Here is a 21,347-nt window from a genome sequence, read left to right as displayed (position 1 = left end):
GGCGGAGCTGCTTGCCTGATGTCACACAGCTCATAAGACCCAGCACCAGGAGGCAAACCCAAACTATCTGGGTTCCACCGTCTCATACCCCAGAGCCCATTCCTCAAAGGAGGCCCCGGCAGGGCATCTATCAGTGATCGCATCCTCTCAGAAGGGTCCAGGGTGGAAGCTGTTCTCAGCCAGTCCTGGAATGCCTCCTGATAACAGTGCCCCAATGGCAGGGGAGAGGTGGGAGGCAGGGCAGGGAAGAGCAGTGGTGGGTATATTATCAGGCCTGTGCGGGGATGGAGACGGAAGGCGGTGGGCAGGGACTTGGCCCATTGGCAGCCATCCTCTCCCTGATGGGAGAGCGGAAGCGCTTGTCAGGCACCTGCCGTGCACCACACTCATCACCCCATCGCACAGATGAGGAAACCGAAGCACAGACAGGTTAAATGGTGTGCCTGAGATCCCAACTCTTAGCAGCCAAGTGAAAATCCCTAACCCTCTGCACGTCTCCCTAACCGGGACGGCCACCCAGAGCCCCTGGGAACCACCCAAGGAGGGAGCCTGGGCTCCTCTTGGCAAAACCCAATGTCACCAGCTGCTCTGGTCCAGGCCGGGGGTGGAATGGGGTGTGCTGATGGGGGTGCAGAAACCCACACTTCTCCCCCTCAGCTTCTCCCCCTCACATCCTCCCGCCTGGGGGTCACGCTCCCCTCCAATGTTCCCAGCAGCCCTGTAGCAAGCTGTGGCCACACTCATTTTACACACAAGGCCACAGGGGCTCCAGGAGGCTGCCCCAGCTAGAAGGCAGACAGCCAGGATGCCAGCCAGATCCGAGGGACACCAGAGCCCACCCTACCCCACCTCCCCTGTGAGGAGCACAGCAAGGGCGGCCCAGGAGGGAGCCTGGGTGCAGAGGTGCAGGCGGACCAGGGTGCCAGGTGGGCAGGGCCTTGTTCAGAGCGAGGTCTGGCCAGAGTGTGTTCTGGTATAACTGGATCACTGCTGGCCCTTGGCCTAGGCAGGAGGGGGCCCGGAGAAGACCCCGAGAGGGATATGTTCAATGCAAGTCACGAAGGCCTGCAAAACTGAGAGCAGGGCCAGGAAGCTTTTCTCTGGCCCCTGGGAGCCGGAGGTCAGAGCATGGTGGCCCTTCCCACAGTGTCTTGTCAGGGACAGTCATCTCCAGCTCCAAAGGGCCAGAGGGGCAAGAGGAGACACCTAAACCATGGTGGCCTTCCCAGAGGAGAGGGTATCTCAGCTGAGGCCCAAAGGCTAGGAGGTTTGTGAAGAGAGGGTAGGGAGTGTGATCCAGGCAGGTGGGATGGCTTTGACAAGGCCTGCAGCTGGGACCGCTTAGAGAAAGGCGAGGGAGCTATGTCAATTTCAGTCCTGCAGCCTCAGTTTCCTCAGCAGCAAAATGGGGGAAAGACTGGCACAAGGGGTGGCTTTCTCTTCCCTGTACCCACTTCCCACCATCTCTCCCTCCTCCAAGCCCCCACGCCCCGGAGTGAGGTCACTGAGAAGGAGACAGCATCTAGGGACTGGTGAGTTGGAGGGGTTAGGAGGCTTCGCAGACCCCCCCACCCCACTCCAGGAACCATCCCAGAGTCTATCACCAGGCAGCCCCGTAACAGGGTGGGCAGGGCAGCTCACAAGGCCAGGGGTCACAGCCCCAACCCCCAGGAGCTTTTGTGGGCCCTTCTCCTTGGCAGATGAGGAGGCTAAGGCTCAGAGAGGGGGCTGCCAGCCCTTGGTCACACAGCAAGGCCAAGCCCTGCCCTGGAATAAGGGTGTGGGCTGGGGGTAATGGCACTGAGGATAAGATTCTTGGGGCACCAGGCCCCAAAGCACTGAGCTGAGGAGAAACTGGAAGAGGAGACAAAACCTTGGGGCCCGGCCTGCTGAGGGCTAACCACCACGTGGCTGAGTGGAAGGCTTCCATCAGAATTACTGTGCGGCCAGGAGCAGTGGCTTGCACCTGTAATCCCAGTGACTCAGGAGGCCAAGATGGGAGGATCGCTTGAGGCCAAGAGTTTGAGACCAGCCTGGGCAACAAAGTGAGACCCCCATCTCTACAAAAAAAATAGAAAAAAAATGTAACCGGTCATGGTGGTGCCCAAGAGTTCCAGCTACTCGGGAAGCCGAGGGGGGAGAATTGCTTGCACCCAGGAGTTTGAGGCTGCAGTGAGCTATGATTACACCACTGCACTCCAGCCTGGGCAACAGAGTGAGACCTTGTCTCAAAAAAATAAAGAAAGAAAGAAGAGCTAACCTGGGCTTCAGCGTCTCTACCCGCACACAGAGACCCCGGCATCTCTACCCGCACACAGAGACCCCGGCATCTCTACCCGCACACAGGGACCCCGGCATCTCTACCCGCACACAGGGACCCCGGCATCTCTACCCGCACACAGGGACCCCGGCATCTCTACCCGCACACAGGGACCCCGGCATCTCTACCCGCACACAGGGACCCCGGCATCTCTACCCGCACACAGGGACCCCGGCATCTCTACCCGCACACAGGGACCCCGGCATCTCTACCTGCACACAGAGGCCCCGGCATCTCTACCTGCACACAGAGGTCCTCAGCAGCACCCCTGCCCCTGCACATTGTCAGGAGAGGATCACAGTGAACACTGAGGTGGCAAGTTTTGCTCTCTCCCAGCCGTAGGTCATCTTCCCGAGAGCCCCCAGCTGCCCCACCCCTGATGGCTGATGGCTGATGTGCCTTGTGGAGACGGCTGCCAGCCGGCCCCTGCCCACGGCACCCACTGTTCCCTGCCAGCTGCTCTGGGAACACACAGTGCCCCCTCCTCCCCGCCCACACCCATGCAGTATCTCCCTCCAGGGACACTGGTGGGCAGGAGCGCCTAGTGGCCAGGCCCCTCCACACGGCCCAGCCTGAGCTCCAAACCCACCCCCTGGCCCCATTCAAGCCTGCAGGTGGCCTGCCCCTGGCTGTGTGGTCACAGGAAGGTCAGCCTCCCTTTACTCATCCATGAAATGGGTCTCTGGCAGGTCTCAGAGGGAGGAGAGGGCATCCGAGACAGGCCGGGGACAGTGATCGTAAGATGATAAAAACGATCGACACTCCAGCCTGGTGATCACAGGACCAAGGCCAAACTCGGATGGAGGGGGCCTGCCGCAAGCTCCCATCCCTTGATCCTCTCTTAAACTCGTAACTACCCTCTAGCTTCCAAGCCTTTGCACATGTTCTTCCCTCCCCTAAGCTCCACCACCCACCTCCCCTTTCCCTGACCCACCATGAACTACAGTGTACCCTTTGGGCCTGACCACAGGCAGTACCTGACCTTGCCTGCCCCCCCCACAAGCTGAGAGAGGGACCGCCACCCTTTTCTGGGCTCACATAGCCTCCACCACATAGGGATTAAGAGCTAGACTACCAGGATTCAAAACCTAGCTCTGGCCCTTCCTTGCTGTGTGACCTTGGGAAAGTTACTCCACCTCTCTGTGGCTCCACTGCCTCTCCTATAAAATAGTGATACACATCATCTACCTCAAAGGACTGTTGTGAAGATTAAATAAGTTTATGTCTGTGAAGCACACAGGACTGGGCCCAGACCCTAGCAAGTGTGCCCTAAGTGTTTGCTATCAGTCAAAAGAGTAGGAGCAGCCATTCTTTGTTGAGCACCTACTATGTGCCGGGCCTGTGCTAGGCATCCTACTTGAATGATCTCACAATAGCATGACAACGGGGGCTATTATGAACCTCACTTTATGGCAAGGAGGGGGAAGTCCAGAGACATCAGTTGCACCATCAAAGTATATCTGGGAGAGGAGGGGATTTTTGCTGATATTAAGAAGTTAGGCCATTAGGTGGTGGCTCACGCCTGTAATCCAGCACTTTGGGAGGCAGAGGCAGGAGGATCACTTGAGTCAGGAATTGACTCAGGAATGACCAGTTTTGGTAACATAGAGAGACCTCATCGCTACAAGTTAAAAATTTTAAAAACTAGCCAGGCGTGGGTGGTATGCACCTGTAGTCCCAGCTACTAGGGAGGCTGAGGTGGAAGGATCACTCAAGCCCAGGAGCTTGAGGCTGCAGTGAGCTGTGATTGCACCACTGCACTCCAGCCTGGGTGACAGAGTGAGACCCTGTCTCACCAAAAAAAAAAAAAAAAAGAGAGAGAGAGAGAGAAAGAAATTGTTAACATTTTTTACATGGACTATAGTTTTATGGCTACTTTTTAAACACAAGAGTCCTTGTCTTTTAGAGATACACACTGAAATATTTCACACATGAAATATGATGCCTGTGATTTGCTCTAAAATGACACAAGATAGGATGGGATAGAACAGGTGTGGAGGAGGCGGGACTGGCCATGGGTAGTGGTGCTTGGCTCAGCGATGGGTTCATGGGGTTCATTCTATGAACGTGCCTCCAGAATAGAGTGGGAAAAGCAAGATTAACTGAAATGATGCAAAGAAAAAAAAATGCCTGGCCCCTTGACCCTGCCAACAACTACCCTCAGACTGAGCGAACAGCCACGACCTGGACTAAGGCAGCAGCCACCTCACTGGTCCACCCGCCTCCACCCTCACCCCCCAGTCTGCTCTTCACACAGCAGCCAGGTGCACCCAGAACCCTCGTGTGACCCCATCTCGCTTGAAGTTCAAAGCCTGCGTTTTAGATGGCTCAGGTGCCCTCCCTGATCCACCCTCCTCTCCCTCCATTCTTCCCCTGTTCTTCCCCTTTCTCACTCTGTTCCCCTGGCCCCTCCAGTTCCACCAGCACTCCAGGCTCTCCCCTGCCTCGAGGTCTCTGCACTGGCTGTTCCCTCCCCAGGGAGCTGCATGGCTCCTTCCTCCCCTCCTTTGTTGTGAGCTTCTTTGAGGTGTGAGGACTTCCCTGGCCACCATCTAATTGCGACCCATCCTCCACGAGCCCGCCAGCAGGCCCACCCGCTTCCCTGCATTATGGATTCGTGGCCCTTACCGCCTTCTTACGGGCTGTGTGTGCAGTTTCCTTATTTGTTGTGTTTTTCTGTCTCCCCCTCTAGAATGTGAGCTTTGCAAAAGCAGGGATCTTTGGTTGGTTCCTTGCTATCTGCAGCTCTAGAACATTGTTGAGCACAGAAAATATTTGTGGGATGGATAGACCGACGGATGGTCCCCACCCAGGGCCCCACAGGAATAAGAGGTGGCAGGCCTCGGCCCCAGATCTGTCCAGTCCCACAGCCTATGCCCCGCCACTGTGCCCTCCTGCCACCTGCCTGGTCCATCTCTGCGGCAGAGCTTCTGCTCACCCTGACTTACACAGGGCAGAAGCAAGTCTGAGACAACTCCAGGCCCTGATCCCCACCCATCATGGCCCAGGCCAGGAACTGAGGTCCCAGAGGATGTTTGCTGAGTGAGCAAAGAGTGAGCAAGGGGCCGTGCGCGGGCCAGGGCAGCCAGGACATGCCTGGTCCCGTGTCCGTGGCGCGAACATGCTCAGGGACAGTAGACTCAAACCGGCTCTGCCAGTGGGGCTGGGGTGGAGACGGCAGGCTGGGGCGGACACCGGCAGACATGGAGGGGTGCACTGGGGACGGGGCCTGCAGCCCAGAAAGGGCAGAAGCCCAGCAGGGGGGCCACAGAGCTCCCACCAAACTCACGCCCTGTAGAGCACAACTGTCCCAGCCCCGGCCGCTCTTCTGCTTCCTCCCAGGCAGAAAAGAGGCCTCTATCAGACCCCAGCCCCTGGCCTGCACTGTAGGGGACTGGATCTCTTCCCAGTGGGACCTGTGCGGGGCCTGGAAGCTCTCCAAGGAAGCGTACTGCCTGGAAGTGGGTGGCGCCTGAACAGGGCAAGGAGAGGTAAGCCCTGGGCTGCGCGGAGACCACCCGGTACGGAAACCCTGATCTGTCCCAAGGTGCTGGGGAGCCTTGAGTGAATCCACAAGCCCTTCTGGACTCCATTTCCCTGTGTGGAAAGTGGTGTTGGGTATGGATTCCAGGACTGTGAGTCCCAAGGTGCTAAGTTACCTAAAAGGGACCACTCAGCCCTCCAGCCCCTTCCCAAAGCCCAGCTCTGGGGTGACCACAGCTAGAACCTGGGCCCACACACATGCCCTTACTCCCCACAAAAACAACAGTAATCAAAATCCTCACTAACTACTGAACACATGGTGTATGCAGGGCATCAGGTCGGCACTTCACACTCAGTCTCATCGGCTCCTCCTGCCAGCACTGTGGGGTAGGGACCGTTACTGTGCCCATTTCACAGGAAGGGAAGCTGAGGCCCAATTCACATGGCAAGTTGGAGTTCAGGCCTCCTGGCCCCATCCCGAGTCACACTGTGCAGCCTCCATCTCCCTGAGACAGGTACTGTCCCAGGTATGCTCTGAAGTCATTGGCTGGCATTTGGGGGGCACAGTCCATATTCTCCAAGTCCATAGCGCCCCTTGGTCCTGGGGAGGCTGAGACCTACCCCTGCCCCTCTGTGTAACCCAGGCCATGGGTGTGCCACTCACAGTCTCGGTATTCTCACCCGTAAAATGGGTAGAATCCTGCCGGCTTCGCCTAAGGTACATCCAGTAGCTGAAGCTGCAGGACCCAGAGGACTTGGGCCAGCCCTCAGGGCCAGGTGGGGAAGCCCTGGGGCTGCGCATCTCCAGATGCATGTGGGGAGGGCGGCCCACACGGACCAGAAGCCCACAGTCGTCTGTGAGGGGATGCTGCCCTTCACCACCAGCTGCCCAAAAGAGGAACGATGATTCCTCTTGTCCCGCTGTTCCCCAGCTCCAAGCCCTGTCAGTCCCACGTCCAACACACTCTGAATCCACTTCCCTCCCTCCCACCACGACCACATCCTCAGCCAGACCCGGCCTCCTCCTCTCAGGCTGGCTAATACGGAGCAAGGAACCCTTCTGAAATGTCAGTTTGAACCCTTCGTTCCTGCTTAATACCACCCACAGTACCCACACTCCTGACACAAAGGCCGAAGTCGTCACAGGGGCCTCCAAGGCCCTCAGTGGCCTCCACCAACCCTATCCCTCCCCTCACTCTACTCCATCCACACCGGCCGCCTGCCCCTTCCCTGAGAAGCCAGTACACTCCTGCCTCAGGGCCTTTGCACCTGCTGTTCCCACACCGGCAGCACACTCCACCCGCACCTACACCCTCACTCCCTTGCCTCCTTCAGGTCTTCAGGACTCGGCCATCTGCTCAGACAGGTCTTCCTCGACCACCTGTTTCTTGATACACCCAGCCAACTCTGCTCTCCAAGTCTCAGCTCCAAAGCCACTTCCTCACAGAAAGTCTCCCTCAAACCCCAGTCCAAGTGAAGATCTTCAACTTCTGCTTCCTAGCATGGACCGACCACAGCTCTGATGACATAACTCACTGTGCGAGAGCCTGTCTCACAGGGACAGGGGCCACTTCTGTCTTCCCTATAATTTAATACTCTGCAGCAGGTGTAATATTCAAAACAATGAACAGCTGGGATGCTTGGGTACCAGTGGGTCAGAACAGACACTGGCCAAAGGCACACAGCCTAGCATGGAGTGAGTACCTGATCATGAATGGATGGATGGATGGATGGATGGATGGATGGATGGATGGATGGATGGATGGATGGAAGAGCGAGCAGGGCACCCACAGTAGGCCTGGGACTTGCCTGAGAAGGTGGCCCAGAGAAGAGAAGGGCCCACCCGAGCTCACAGCCAGATGTTGGCCAGGGCAGCTGTAGTCAGCGCAGCCTGTCCTGCACAGCCCGACTTTCGTTTCCCATCCTCTGTGTCTGAGGAAGCTCCTTCTCCCCAGGGGAACTGAGTGAAGAGAAGGGGCAAGCAGTCCCCTGCTCCCCAAGGACAGGGGCTCTCAAGCTCCATCCGCCCTCCACAAAGGGGCTTTGTCCTCTGTGCTGAGAGCCCAGGGTAGACCGGAAGCCGCCCCCTGCAACCCAGCAAGTCTCAGTCCCCGAGCCGGCTGGGGCAACAGCTCTAGACGCAGACCCATGAGGCAGGCAGAGTGCTGGCACAGCTCCTCATAATATCATTTCATTCTCTCAGGAGCCATAGGAGGGAAGCTCTAGTGTGACCCCCATTTTTGTGGATGGGGAAACTGAGGCTCTCAAAGGCCAAGGTCTACCAGCCAGCAGGTAACAAAGCCTGGATTCTAATCCAGGCCCATCTGGCACCAGTGCCAACAGCCACGGCTCTCAACTCTCCCTGTCTACAGTCCAGACCCTCCGGGTTCAAGAGGGCAGAGGGGGTCTTTATAGAGGCAATCAGGCCTAGCCCTTCACCCAAGTCGGAGAGCTTTGCCCTGGTGAGGTTTACCCGAAAAGGAAGGGAGGCCGGGCCCTAACCCCAGAGCCCTTGCCCAGTGCCGCAGGCGCCTTGGGAATCTGCCAGTTGGGCTGCAACACGTCTCCACCACTTCCTGCCAGGCAGGCGTCTTCGAGGAAAGGATGGACAGGCAGAAGGACCCAGGGACAGAGGCTCCCCACCCTGCGCCCCATCACTCCCCCATCCATCCCAGACCTGGCCATTTCCCCTGCCAGTGCCCCCTTCTCTCCAGGCCCATCTGTTCTCAGTGCGGCCACCAGGGCCACCTCACTGAAGCCACACTGACCCTGACCCAGGCACTACCCAGAATGTGGGATACATTACTCTCATCCAGTAGCCCCTCCTCACTGCCCGAGGAGCAGGCCCCCGGGCCCTCTACCCATTGGCACCAGCCAATTGACCCAAGTCAAGACTCCATGGCTCCTCGGACCTCCAAGAGGAGCTGCTCACAGGGCACCTTCAGGCCCTTTGTCAAGCTCTATCTCCCCTCAGAGGTCCCTCCCATCCTTCCGGTAAGTCAGAGTACCTCCTCCCCCAGGAAGTCTTCCCTGACCCACTCCCTCCAAGGCCCCAGGTCAGCCCCTACCTTTTGCCCCAGGGAGAGGTTTTAGATCCCTGTCTTGAACCCTGTGGGCTGCCTTTACTTGGCAAAAGTAATTGAGCCTCTGAGGCCGGTCTGATCCTTCTCTGTCCTCCACATCTGCAGCAAGAGTCCGGCCTCAACCTGCTCTGCTCTCATCACCCCCAGGCCCAAGCCTGAGTGCCCTGTGAGGGTTTGAGGCTCTGCCTGATCAGCCAAGCCACCTTCTAACCCCCTTGGACATGGCCTGCTGTTCCCCACCTCCGTGGCTATCCACACCGCCTGGCTACTTCCTACCCCCAGACCTTTTTGCACACGGTCCCTTCTCCCTGGCCCACCCTCGCCCTTCTTTTTTTCCTCATGAGCTCCTGCTCACCCTTTAAGACCCAGGCCAGGTATCACCTCCTCCGGGAAGCTCTCCTGGCATTGTGCTGGGCTGCCATAGTTCATATGGCACCTACCCTGTGGCGCCATAGGGAAATGACTGGGGTCTGTGTCTGGCTCCCCCAGAATATAAGCTATGTCCCAAGTACATCCTTAGGGTTCCCAGCACCCATCACAAGGCCCAGATATCACCGGTGGATAACAGAGAGTCCAGCTGCCAACTCCCTACCCAGAGAACCCAGGGGCAGAGCCCAGGAGCCGCTCCCAGTGGCAGCACTGAGTCCTATTTTGCCCGTGATGCCCACAGCTCTAAGGTATGGGTGGAGTGGGTGGAGGGGGGAGCTCGCTGCAAATGGCCAACTGGTAACCAAACCCACTCCGTTTCTAAAACTAGGGCACAGGAGAGAAACGGGAACAGCAGTATTGTCCCCAAATAGAACTATGTCTCATCTGGTTCCGGGGCCTTCGGGAACACCTGGCGGGGTGGGGGTGGGGAGGGCAGGAGGCTGCTCCCGAGGCTTCAAACAGAAATCTAAAGTTTAGAGGGCAGGGGAGTCAGCTTCACCCAAAATCACCACAGTTGGCACTGAGATCCTGCCCACTTCACCCAGCGCCAGTACAAATCCCCACATTATGGGGTCCTCTCCCACCTCACCCACCTGGCTACAGGGTGCTCCCCAAACTGTGCCACCTCCAAGCCTGTGCTCACGTGTATCCTCTACCCAGGATGCTGTTCGCCCCTCCTGCCAGTCAGGATCCTACCCGTCCTCACAGCCGTACCCATTAACAGTGATACTTTCTATAAGCCTGGCATGGGGAGAATGAGCGCATCAAGCCTTCCCAACAGCCCGGTGAGGAAGACTCCTTACCCCTTCTCACAGGTGGGAAAACCAAGGCTCAGAAAGAGAAGCCACCACCCGGGGCACGCGGCAGCAAAGGCAGGCAGACGCAGTGATGTGGCAGGATCTGGGTGCTGGCAACCACAGGGCACCCAGAAGGCCTGGTGGGGATTGGTGCAGCCTCCCAACCAGGCCCAGCCTTGAGGACTTGGCACAACTCAGGGACAAAGTCCACAAGGCACAGCCCTGGCCTCCCAGGCAGAATAAAAAGCCAGACCTCACCTCCTCGGCCCCTGCCACTGCCCCTGCCTAGGGTGGCTTCTAAGAGACTGAGGAGACACACTGGGGGGATAAGATGGAACTATCTCTCCAACAACATGCACAGAGCATGGCACAGATGAGAAAATTGAGTCCTGGAAGTCAGTCCCTGCAGCTGTTGAGTGCTGCCTCCAGGCCAGGCCTTGAACTAAATGCTTTATGGAGATGACCGTACCCAGTCCCCACCCCAGCCCCACCGGGTGCACACTTGTTACCCTCATTTCCCAGATAGGGAAACTGAGCATCAGCGAGGGAAAGCAACTGACCCATAGTCCCAGGGCAAGCAGGTGGACAAGTAGACTTCAACCCAAACTAAAGGCAAGAAATTAGGACCTTGATTGAGTCTCTTCTCAGGTTCTAGGCCTCAGTTTCCCCATCTGGAAAGCAGAATGCGCCCCAGGAGACTTCTGGCTGTGACATCACATTGTGACCTGGCGGATGCCATTTCCTTTCTCTCCATTTTCCCATCTGGATAACGGGGTGGTCTTTCCCTTCTTCCCCAGGTTAATACAAATTACAATAAAATAACAACACACACTGAGCACTTACTATGTGCTGGCATTGCTGAGAGCGTAGCACACAAGACTTCATCCTTGGAACAAGCCCGTGGGGTGGGTTCTACCACTAGGCTCATTTTTCAGATGGGGAAACTGAGGCACAGAGAGGTTAAACTGACTCACCAAAGCCACACAGCTAGTGGGTGACAGCCGTTGGGGGTAGAGGAGAAGTCTCCCTGTCTTCGTGTTGCCCTGTGAGGAACTGTGGGGAGGGCTGGAGGGCTGATCAAGGGTCTGTGGAAGCAGAGAAGGGCTCAGCCCAGATGCGGTGGGGCAGGCCTGGCATGCCCAGGAGGCCCTGGGTTCAGATCCATGCACTGGATGACCTTGAGCAAGTCCCCTGGCTCCTGAGCTTCCTCTTTGGTGAAATGGGGCCAGGACCACTACCCTGTGAGGCTGCTGTGAGCATGAGACAACCATTTGCCTGGCACTGCAGAAGGGCTCAACTCCGTGCTGGAGGAATGAACACTGGCTGAAGGGACCGCAAGGGCTCATGGTGGCTCATTGCTCCTTCAGGGTCCCGGGTGTGTCTGGTCCTCCCTTCAGAAGTGAGAGGAAAACTGGCCCAATCTACCTCTTCTCTGATTTTTAGAAGGAACCCTCCAAGTCCCTTCAGGGCTGTGTGACCTCAGGCAAGTCACTTTACCTCTCTGAACCTCCAAATCCTCCTTTTGACAATAAGTCATGCTTTTCACAGGGCTCTGGGAGAGGGGTTCCAGACTGAGGAGACGGGCTCGGTGGGGAAAGAGTCCAGTTCCATTTGCCCAAGCAGAGAGAGCACCTGGTATGACCCTGACTTGAGGTCACAGTTTCCTCATCTGCCACACAAAGCTTATTACGGTGGTTCTGTCTGTCTCAGCCCCGCTGGTGCTGGGGATGCACAGAGGTAACTGAGGAAAGTTCTTTGTAAACTGTAAAGGGCTGTGCCCTTGGGAGTGATGATTACCATATTCCCTTAGAGGCAAAAAGAATCCTATGACTTGTCACCTAAGGCAGAATGTGTCAGAGCCATGAGGAAAGGCAAAGAAGGGACAAGGTGAAGTTCAATGGTGGATGTGGGGTCGGTACGGACTCATGGACTCAGTGGGACCGGGAGGGTGGCCACAAAGGCCTTCTGAAGCCAGAAGCATCTCAGCCACTGGAGGGGTACTGAGAGGGAGGGCACACCAGGCAGTGGGAGCTGCAGAGGCAAAGGTGTACGGCCCGATAACCCCGGTCAGGCAGGAAGATAGCTACAGCTCGAAAATGTGGGAGATGATCAGGGCAGGGCACCTCTAGGGGCCCTTGATGTGCAGCCTGAGCCCATCCCTGCCTCTCTCTGAGCTTCAGCTGCCTCCCAAAAAACAAGAGCAGGAACAGCTCTCACCTCTCAGGTCAAATGGGCAAGGATGCTCAAATAGAATCCACCTTTGAAGAGAGGGGCCCATTCAGTGAGGCGGAGGAGGGAGGCCAGGGTGAGGCATCGGGGCACTGGGAGGCTATGCTAGGTCACAGGCAGGCAAGGGCTAAGGCAGAAGCCAGGCTCAGGGAGGCTGGATGGAGCTGGCGGCTTCCAATCAATCCAGCCACCAAGCTTGTCTGTTTCTAGTTAATCTTCCCCCCACTCCCTTCCCCAAAGAACAAGCCAACCACGGACAAAGGTGGCTGGTCACTGCCCTGGTGATTTCCGGATCAATTGGCCTGCAGAGGCCCAGGATTCCTGCCTCATCAGGGAATCACCTTTCTAACAGGCACTCATAAATATCACACACTTCCTGAGTGCAGGCCCTGCACCCAAGCACTTGGCACACATTGGCTCATCGGATCTTCATGCCATCTTGTCAAAGCTGGTGCCAGCCTCGTCATCCCCATTTCACAGATGGGGAAACTGAGGTTCTAAGCTGTACAATCATACACAGCAAACAAGTGGCCAAGCCACGATTTGAACCCAGAACCAACTGGCTTCAAAGGCTTTGCTACTTCCATTACCCTTTATGGCATAAGCATCCTTGAGCACCCAAGATCCCAGTACTCCAGGTCCGACTGGGGAATCCATCAGCCAGAGCTGGAACCCAGAGAGTCAGAGTCACCTGCCCCCAGCACCACACCCCTCCTACACCTGGGAAAAGTTTTAGCCACGTTGGGTACACACTTAATAAGAATCAGATCCCCACAAATTACTCAACAGCCAGAAGTCTGGGCTCACACCTCACTTTGCTGCACTCCTGTGGCCCCAGCTCTTAGCCTCTCTGAGCTTCAGTCTCCTCTTCTGTGTAACAGGAATAAGAGTTTGACTGCTCCCAGGATGGAGCAAGGGACACAATGGGTCACCTTATTATGACCCAGCTCAGAAGGGCATGACATGAAGATATCGACATCAGACAAGGTAAAAGTCAAGGCCATGAATTTGGGCAAAGCAGCCTAAGAGAAGCTAATCAGACCCCAGCAGGGAGGCCATGCTTCCCCAGGCCACTCCAGCTCAATTTCCACTCCCAGCAACTGGATTCTGCCTGTGCCAGCCTCATAGCCCAGCAGGTCCAAGGGTTCAAGAGAACCCATTCCTAAAGTTTCTCAGTGGGTCCACAAATATCACCACCCACCCACCACAGACATCCCCACCCCTACATGAGCACCAAAGAAGACTCCGCTGGGCCTGCCCCTGGAGCACTCCCCAGCTAGGATCACCATCACAGAGCCTCAGTGGGAGGAGTCCTCACCATACAGATGAGGAAACTGAGGACCAGACAGGAAGGGATTTGGCCAAGATCATTCAACTTCTCCTCCCTTCTGGCTTCTCCTTTTACTCTGGAACTTCTCTGGGTAGTTATAAGGGAGAAGGAGGACCAAACAGACCAAAGTTGGGGGAAAGTCACTTGCCCAAGGACCCAGAGCAAGGAGTAGGGAGACGGAGGTCTGGCTCCCAGTTCTGAGATCCTCCCCAGTCATCTATGCCTGACTCAGCCTTACCAGGCTGTACGGTGGGAAGGAGGAGGCTGGCTGGCTGGGGAGAGTCCTGGATCGAAGACAAGAGCTCTGCATTTTTCTCCCAGTTTAGATGATTTGCCCTGGGTCTTTCTGGCCTCAATCCCCCCATCTGTGAAAGGAGGAGGTCAGAATAGATCAAGAATGACAAACTCATGGCACACATACAATACTCTCTTATCCTCTGCCCATGGCAGACATGACTAATCTATCACAGCACTCTTTCCCATGAAGCCAACACTGAGCCTCAGAATGCTTCTCAACACAGCACTCTAGGCCAGGGGGATGAAAGCCCAGAGGCTTCCCTAAACTAGATAATATCTGAGTCCCCAAGAGGGAGGAGAATGGGGAAAGAAAAATATAAAATTTTCTAAGCACCCAGTAGATTTGAGCCACTGGGAATACATTAGCTGATTTAATTCTCACAAGGGAGGTGTGCAGAGGCTGAGGTTCAGAGAGACTAAGTGACTTGGCTTTGGACAAACAGCAGGGAATGAGGCCTTGAACACAGGGGAGGCCTCTACTGGCTCTCCCTCCCCCAGGAACAGTGACACGGAGCCAGCCACCAGGTGGGGACCTAAGGTACAGCCTCATACCATCCTCTTGTTAGCCTTACTAGGTACAAGCCCTAGGCCCATTTCACAGCTTCAGAAACTGAATCACAGGACAGGGCATCAGCTGCCAGAGGCAGGACTTGAGCAGGTGCCTGGCCCTCCCCGGCCTCCACTAATTGAGTCCCTAATGTGTGCTAAGCACTTTATTTCTGTCCTCTTGGGACATCCTGGGGACCATGACTCACTATCCTACTTCAGGGATGAAGAAACTGAGGCTCCCCAGAGGAAGTGGCCCCCAGGAGCTCAAGGGGAAGCCAGAGGGGTTTCCCATGGAGATAAGGGGTGGGGGCCATGGAGGGGAAGGAAAGGGCTGTGGGAATCCGAAGGGAGATAGAGATGTGGGGACACACACCGAGGCAGGAAATGAAGCTCCGGCAAAAGGCCCAGAGCAGGGAAGTTGTGGCCTTTTTCAGTGGCTCTGCTGGACTAGGAGTCCAGAGCCCTACAGCCAAGGCCTAGCCCTGTCACTTGGCAACTGGGAGACCCTAGGCAAGTGGCTTTCCCTTCCTGGGTCTTAGTACTTACAACCGGAAAATTGAACCAATCACAGCGAAGGCAGGCTTTGAAGAAGCAGGGCTGGGCTAGACGCATGGCATTCTCCCCAGTTTAGCCTCTTCACACACAGAGAAGGCAAAGAGAGGGCAGGGCAGGACTCAAAGTCACCCTGCATATTGGCGGCCTTGGCTGCCAACATCCTCTCCTGAGCCAGCCCTGCCCCAACCGGCACCTTCAGACTCAATGAGATCACCCAGGCAAGGGCTTAGACCACAGAGCTAGCAGGGCCAGACCCAGAAAGGCCAGGTGACCTGTCCAATGCAACAGCGCAAAGCAGGTCCCATTTGCCAAGTACCTACCGGTGCCAGACACTGGGCACACAGCCCTCCTTTAAACCTAATCCAACGAGGAGACATCTATTGTCCCCATTTTCATGACAAAGAAACTAAGTCTCTCAAAAGATACAGTAAATGATCCAAAGACACACAGCAAGTGGGACGGTCAGAACATAAACCCAGGCCTGTCTGACTCTTGAGCCCTTACCAAACCTTTGGTCCCCATCTCTCGGGCTGACCCCTCCCTGCTCCACACCTCACTCCCAGCTTCCAGCCACCTGGCATTGCACTTCCCACATCCCCGGCTCTCATCCTCTCCAACCTTGCTGCTAGTGAACTCCTACTCCACTTCCAAAGCCCAGCCTCAAATACCCGCTCCTCTTGAGACCTGATCTAGGCCTCCATAAAATTTTGGAGTTCAGCCTACAGATCTAGTTCTATCGTCAGATCTATTTCTATTGGTCAGCTCTGTACCTCTGGCCTCCAGCTTGGGGCTGTTCACACAGGGGACACCAATCAGCCCCCTGTGTGACGATGAAGGCCAAACTCCTCCCCAGGGCCCACAAGGCCCCAGCATGGTCTGGCCCTGCTGATACACCCCCGTCATTCTACCTCTTACCCACTCCCCTTCATTGTGCACGCTCCAGCCTCACAGCTTCTCCCACTTATTCTCCATGACAGCACACGTCTTGGCACATACCTCAGGGCCTTTGCACATGTACTTCCTGCTGCCTGGCAAGCCCTTTCCCTAACTCCATGCCTGGTCAACCCCTACATGCCTCCTTCAAGATTGCTGTGTACCCTAGGCCTCTCTCCCTGAGCCCTTATCATATCTGTGATTATATAGTAACTCAACTGGCAACTTGTTTGCAACTTTGCTCACCCTCCAGATTCAAACTTCTGGGAGGCCAAGAACCTGTTCCCAGCTCCCCAGCAAGTATCCAACCAGGCTGACCACACCCCACCACCCCGGGGCCCCTGGGAAGGGAAAAAAGAGCTCCCTTTCCCCTTCTTTGCTGAGTGAACTCTTGCTCGTCCTCAGCTCAGGCCCTGCCACCTTCTAGACGCCTCCATGACTCCCACAGCTCCCACTCCCTGCTAACCCCAGCACAATACTGCTCAGCCCGAGTTCCAAGTTCCTGGTACACAGCAGGTGCTCAATACAGGGGTCACAAATGCTTATATATGGGGAGGTTTGAGAAAATGGGGTCAGCTGAGGACCAGGGAGATGGGCAGAAGGTCCCTCAACAGGTCACTGAGCCATCTCCTCTCTGGTTCCTGGGGCTTGGGGGAGCCAGACATCCCTCCACCCCACCCCCCAGGTCACAATCAGAGAAGCAAAAGCAGGAACCAGGCTGAGCTGTGGATAAGTCATGCTCCAAGAAGAGCTAGGGGACAGGGAGAGAGAGCCAGGGGCCTTCCTCCTAGAAGAGATGGGCCTAAGCTAAGCCTGGTGGGGCAAGGGCAGATAAGCAGCACCTGGAGGAGAGGGCACTCTGGGAGGGACACAGTTTAGCAGCAAAGGCCCAGGGGCACGCGGGAGGGCCTAGGCAGGCAGTCAGCTGAGAGAGGTGACACACTGTAAATCATTTCCTTGGGTGGAAAGACCACATCACCACATCACCAAAAAGGCCTCGTGGCTTTCATTCAATCCCTCAGCAGAACAGTCTTTTCCAACACTGCTGTATGTGCAGTCCTGTCTTGTGAACCTCCACTGCTCCATCAATGGAGGGATGCAAGGACAGCCAGACTGTGGTCTCTGAGGTCTGGGCTTTCATTCCAGCTTCCAACTGTAGGGCCTTGGTCAAGTCACTTCCCCTGTCTTAGCCTCAGTTTCCCCATCAGCAAAATGAGGATAAACAAGAGTCCTTACCTCCTAAAAGGTGTTCAGTAGATGTTGGCAGCTGTCATTACCATTGGCCCAGTTTTATACGTGGCAAAACTGAGGCCAGAAGGGAAAAGTGAGTTGCTTACGGTCACCCAGCTGCTGGCTGGCAGGACGGTGCCAGGGCTATTTCTTTCTCAAGGCACCAACCCATCCTCTTCTAGAATGAACTAGCCAGCAACCTCATATCTCACATCTCACCCATCTTTCTCAGCCAGTGTGTCCAGTGAACGATTCATTTATTGAGCATCTACTACACACCAAGCCTCTACCTGCAGAAGCGCTTAGAATCTTCCCCTGAGGATTCTCATTTCACGTATGGGGACTTAGAGGGGCAGTCTTTTGGCCCAAGCCACTGGGTGAGACAAGAATCTTCAGTGCCTTGATCCCCCAGCCAGGGGGCTGAGAAGACGGTCTGCAACAGGACTAGCCTGGCCCACCCTTGAAACCAAGTCTGATCCCAGCTGCACTGTGGCTGTGGCTGGGCCTGGACTTACCCCAGGTGACCCAGCAACCACTGCCCCAAATTGTACAGAGTCCATGAAGTTCAGGAGGCCTTGCCCAGGGGCACACACTGGCTCTGTCCACTCCTAAGTCCACCTGAAGGACACAGGGGCTGAAAGGATACCACACAGGTGAGCCCCTTCTGTTCACCCCATCCTTCCACCAGCCCAGCAATTCCAGCCAGGCCCACCTGCCACCAATGAGGAACCCAGCTCAGAGAGGCAGGCAGTTGTCTGAGGACACACAGCAGGGCAAGTGGCAGCCCTGGCGGGGACTCAAACCCACCCCCAATCCCAGCCCAGGCAGGCAGGTGGACCTGGCCCGGTGGCCAACCCCCAAAACTTTTGCCAACTTCTGAGCCGGCTGGTGGCTGGGCCTGCTCAGGGGCGAGGCTGGGGGCTGTGGGCAGTGGAGACCAAACGCAGTCTGGCCCAGTCCCTTCCAGGCCGGCAGCACCAGGCCCTACCCGAGGCCCCACGAGGGCAGGGAGGTCCTGGCAGTTCGGCCTGGTGCCCTGACCCCGGGGCCCCTCAGCCCGCCCTGCCGATCCCCCCACCTCCCACCCTGGGCCGGGGGGCGCAGGGCCGGGCAGCCCAGGCAGAGGCGGCGCCGACTGGCTCAGATTTCAGATTTGGCCTAGACCTGGCCCGGGGGCTAGGGCCCAGCTCGCTCGCTTCTCTGAGGGATCCTATGGGGAGCACGAGCTGGAGGGGGTCCCCACCAGCAAGGACCCCTGCGCCCCCCCGCCCAGCCCCCTCCCCCCGCGGCATCACAACAAAAGGCCGCGCCGGGCATGGCCCCGTGCGCCCGCCCGGCGCTCGGGTATCGCGGCTCGGCCCGGGGGGTTGGGAATTGGGGGGTGGACAGGAGTCCCCGCCGGCCCGCGATCCGACGCCAGGGTGGTCCGGGGCGGGGGCTCCCCCGCGCTGGCCGGGGCGGGGGGTCCGCGGAGGGGCGGGGGGCGCTCACCTGGGCCGGCGGGCGGGCGGGCGCACCGGCAGACGGACGCACTGGAGGGCGGACCGCGGGACGGCCAGCGGGTCGGGCAGACGGCGGCCTGGCCGCTCCGGCTCCCAGGCCGGAATGGATTCCGGGCCGGGAGAGACAGATCGAGAGAGAAAGGGAGGAGGAGGAGGAGGCGGCGGCGGCGGCCCGGGGAGGGGAAGAGGAGGGAGGGAGCGCGCGAGCTGGGAGGAGGGGCCCGGCAGGCAGCCGGGAGGAGGAGGAAGGAGGAAGCGCGCGGGGACGGATTCCCCGCCGGTGACCCGGGAGAGACCCAGGCGCGGCCCGAGCCGGGGGTCCGGGCGGGGTGGGGACACCGGGCACAGAAGCCCCGCCTCCCACTCCGCCAGAGCGCCCCACCCCGCGGCCCCCATCCGCCCCCAGGCCAAAATGCCCTCCCCAACCCACCCACCCTCTACGCCCCAGATCCGCCTCTCCCGAAATCACGATTGGTAATAATATCAACGGGCGTGGAGCGCCCGCTCTGGGCCAGGCGCCATGCTAAGCTGCTCAGGTCGACTTCAGGGTTTAATCCTAACCACCACCTGGCCTGAGCGGCAGAAGATCGCCCCACTTTACAGATGGGGAAACTGAGGCACTGACAAGAACCAGGCCTCGGACTTTAGCCTTGACCTGAGTTTCTCAAAGTAGGGGCTGCGGCAGGAGGGACAGGGTGGGGAGGAGTGACATTTATTTTAATAGTTATGGGTTCATTTTAAGTGCATAAGGACAAAACATCCCTGGCAGCCCATCGGAAGTCCCCTAGTTCTAGTTATTACTGCTTAGGAGGGGCTGACCAGGGCATCTGAGTGGCAGTCACACTTCCAAGTAAGAGGCTAAGTACCTCTGAACCAGGGCAGGAAGTGTAGCAGAAAAACGGGACATTGAGGAAATGCTGCTCTAGGCCACAAAGACTCCCCTCTCACCCCCTGGCACAGGCTTCAGGGCTATCCTTTTGGGGCTGAGCACCCCACCCTTGGCTCCTCACCTGTCCTGGAATCCTAGCACAGGGAAAGGTGGGCCTGGGTCCAGCTTTAAATATCACACCTGCCTCCGTGTTCCTTCTTTGAAAGTTCTCCCATTTCACAGATGGGAAATTAAGGCCCAGCCAGGTCAGGCTTCTATTCCCTGGGCAAAGGTCCCTGCTGAGCGGAGCTGGGAGGAGCACCCTAGAATGTGGAAGGCAAAGGCCTCTGGGTACAACATACCTTCCAGGAGACCAGGAATGAGCAAAGCCTTACTCTACACTGATCTAGGTTCGCATCTAGGCTAGCTGCCCCTCTGCTGCGGGGTGGACAAGTCGATCAGCTTCCCAGCCCCCTCACCTGTAAAACCGGAGTGAACATGGCCACAGAAGATTCCTGGGAAGGTTGGAACTGACCAGTGTGAGGATGGTCAGGTTGTGCTAGATGAATAGTAGCTCTTGCGGTGATAAACTGAGGCCAGAGGGGAAAGGGGCTGCTTGAGGTGCCACAGCTAGTCAACAGCAGAAGCCAGCCTGGGCTGGTGAAATGGCTGCACTTGTTTGCAAGGCTGGCTTAAAGATTAACCGCAGCTTCCCAGGGTTCAGGGCGGGCCCCCGGCTGGAGGAGCAGGTTTCTCAGCCCTCTTCTATTCCTTAGACATGTCTAAAGGCCTTTACTGGCCATACTGAGCTCAGGGGGAAGCAGGGACATTCACCCAGTGACACGCTGGAGCTGGCCCTTACCTACTTGCAAGAACCGACTGTGCTCATCTCTTCCCAACACCATATTCAAGAATGTCACACGGGTAGCTCCATGTCAGCCACAGTGGGAGCATTTACCCCTTGGACATCGGAATACGCTACCAGTCAAGCCTCTTTTTTCTTCCAGAGAGCTGGTTGTTCAATATGTACAAGCACATCACTAAACTCATCCCCAGGAGTTCAACAGAAAATTCTGGGCTTTTCGAGAACTGGGATGACAGAGAGCTTAAAAGCACAGATTTTGGACCAGACCCAGGTTCAAGTCTCAACTCTGCCACTTTGCAGATAATTTAGAAGCCTCAGTATTGCCAACCTGCACAGTGGGCTAAAGATATCACAGCCCCCAGAAGACACATGTAAGGATGAAATGAGGTGATGTCCGCTCAGCACATGTGAAATCTCATTCTCATTCATACCCTACATGCTCTTATCAGAGAGGAGGCAACTTAGACAAGTAAAGGTTCTGCAAGCACAGATGCAGCTTCCCACCTGAAGCCACTGCCGACTTCAAGGGCCTGGCTCAGCGGCTGAGGTTCTCAGGAGGATGTGGCCAGCACAATGTTTCCATTATTGAGCGTTTGAAGCACTCTTTATTTTTAACCACCCCTCTGGGCTTTTGCTAGGCTGTAACCCCTGCCAGGAAGGCTCAGCTCCTGTCCCTGGCTACCTCGCCTTGTTCTTCAAAGTCCAGAGTAAACGCCACCTTCTCCACAACATGCTTCCTGACACGCCCTGATGGAGGCACGTGCTAAGTCCATTCTGAGTGTGTCTGTCCCCACCCTGAGGGCAGTGACCAAGGCCTGGCCCATGCCCAGCACGGAGCAGGCACTGCCCAGTTGGCCAGGCAGCACACACTGACTTG

The 21,347-nt window shown here is 56.9% G+C and overlaps 1 protein-coding gene across 5 annotated transcripts in view; it reads right to left on the bottom strand.

Annotated features, from left to right (window-relative positions):
* Positions 1 to 19,104, bottom strand: part of SRC (SRC proto-oncogene, non-receptor tyrosine kinase) — a 60,084-nt gene extending 40,980 nt beyond the window's left edge. For 2 of the 5 annotated variants that reach the window (XM_054467770.2, XM_054467772.2), the window contains exon 1: positions 18,727 to 19,069. The gene's annotated coding sequence lies outside the window, so the exon portion shown is untranslated. Of the gene's footprint in view, positions 1 to 17,750; positions 17,870 to 18,726 lie in introns of all 5 variants that reach the window. The other 3 variants (XM_063659460.1, XM_063659459.1, XM_054467773.2) reach the window with 3 other exon arrangements.
* Between the last annotated feature and the right edge of the window lie 2,243 nt (positions 19,105 to 21,347).

Source organism: Pongo pygmaeus, chromosome 21, assembly GCF_028885625.2.
Source record: "Pongo pygmaeus isolate AG05252 chromosome 21, NHGRI_mPonPyg2-v2.0_pri, whole genome shotgun sequence".
Classification (NCBI taxonomy): Eukaryota; Metazoa; Chordata; class Mammalia; order Primates; family Hominidae; genus Pongo; species Pongo pygmaeus.
The sequence above is the reverse complement of the archived record's forward strand: the minus strand, read 5'-3'. Positions and strand labels throughout refer to the sequence as shown.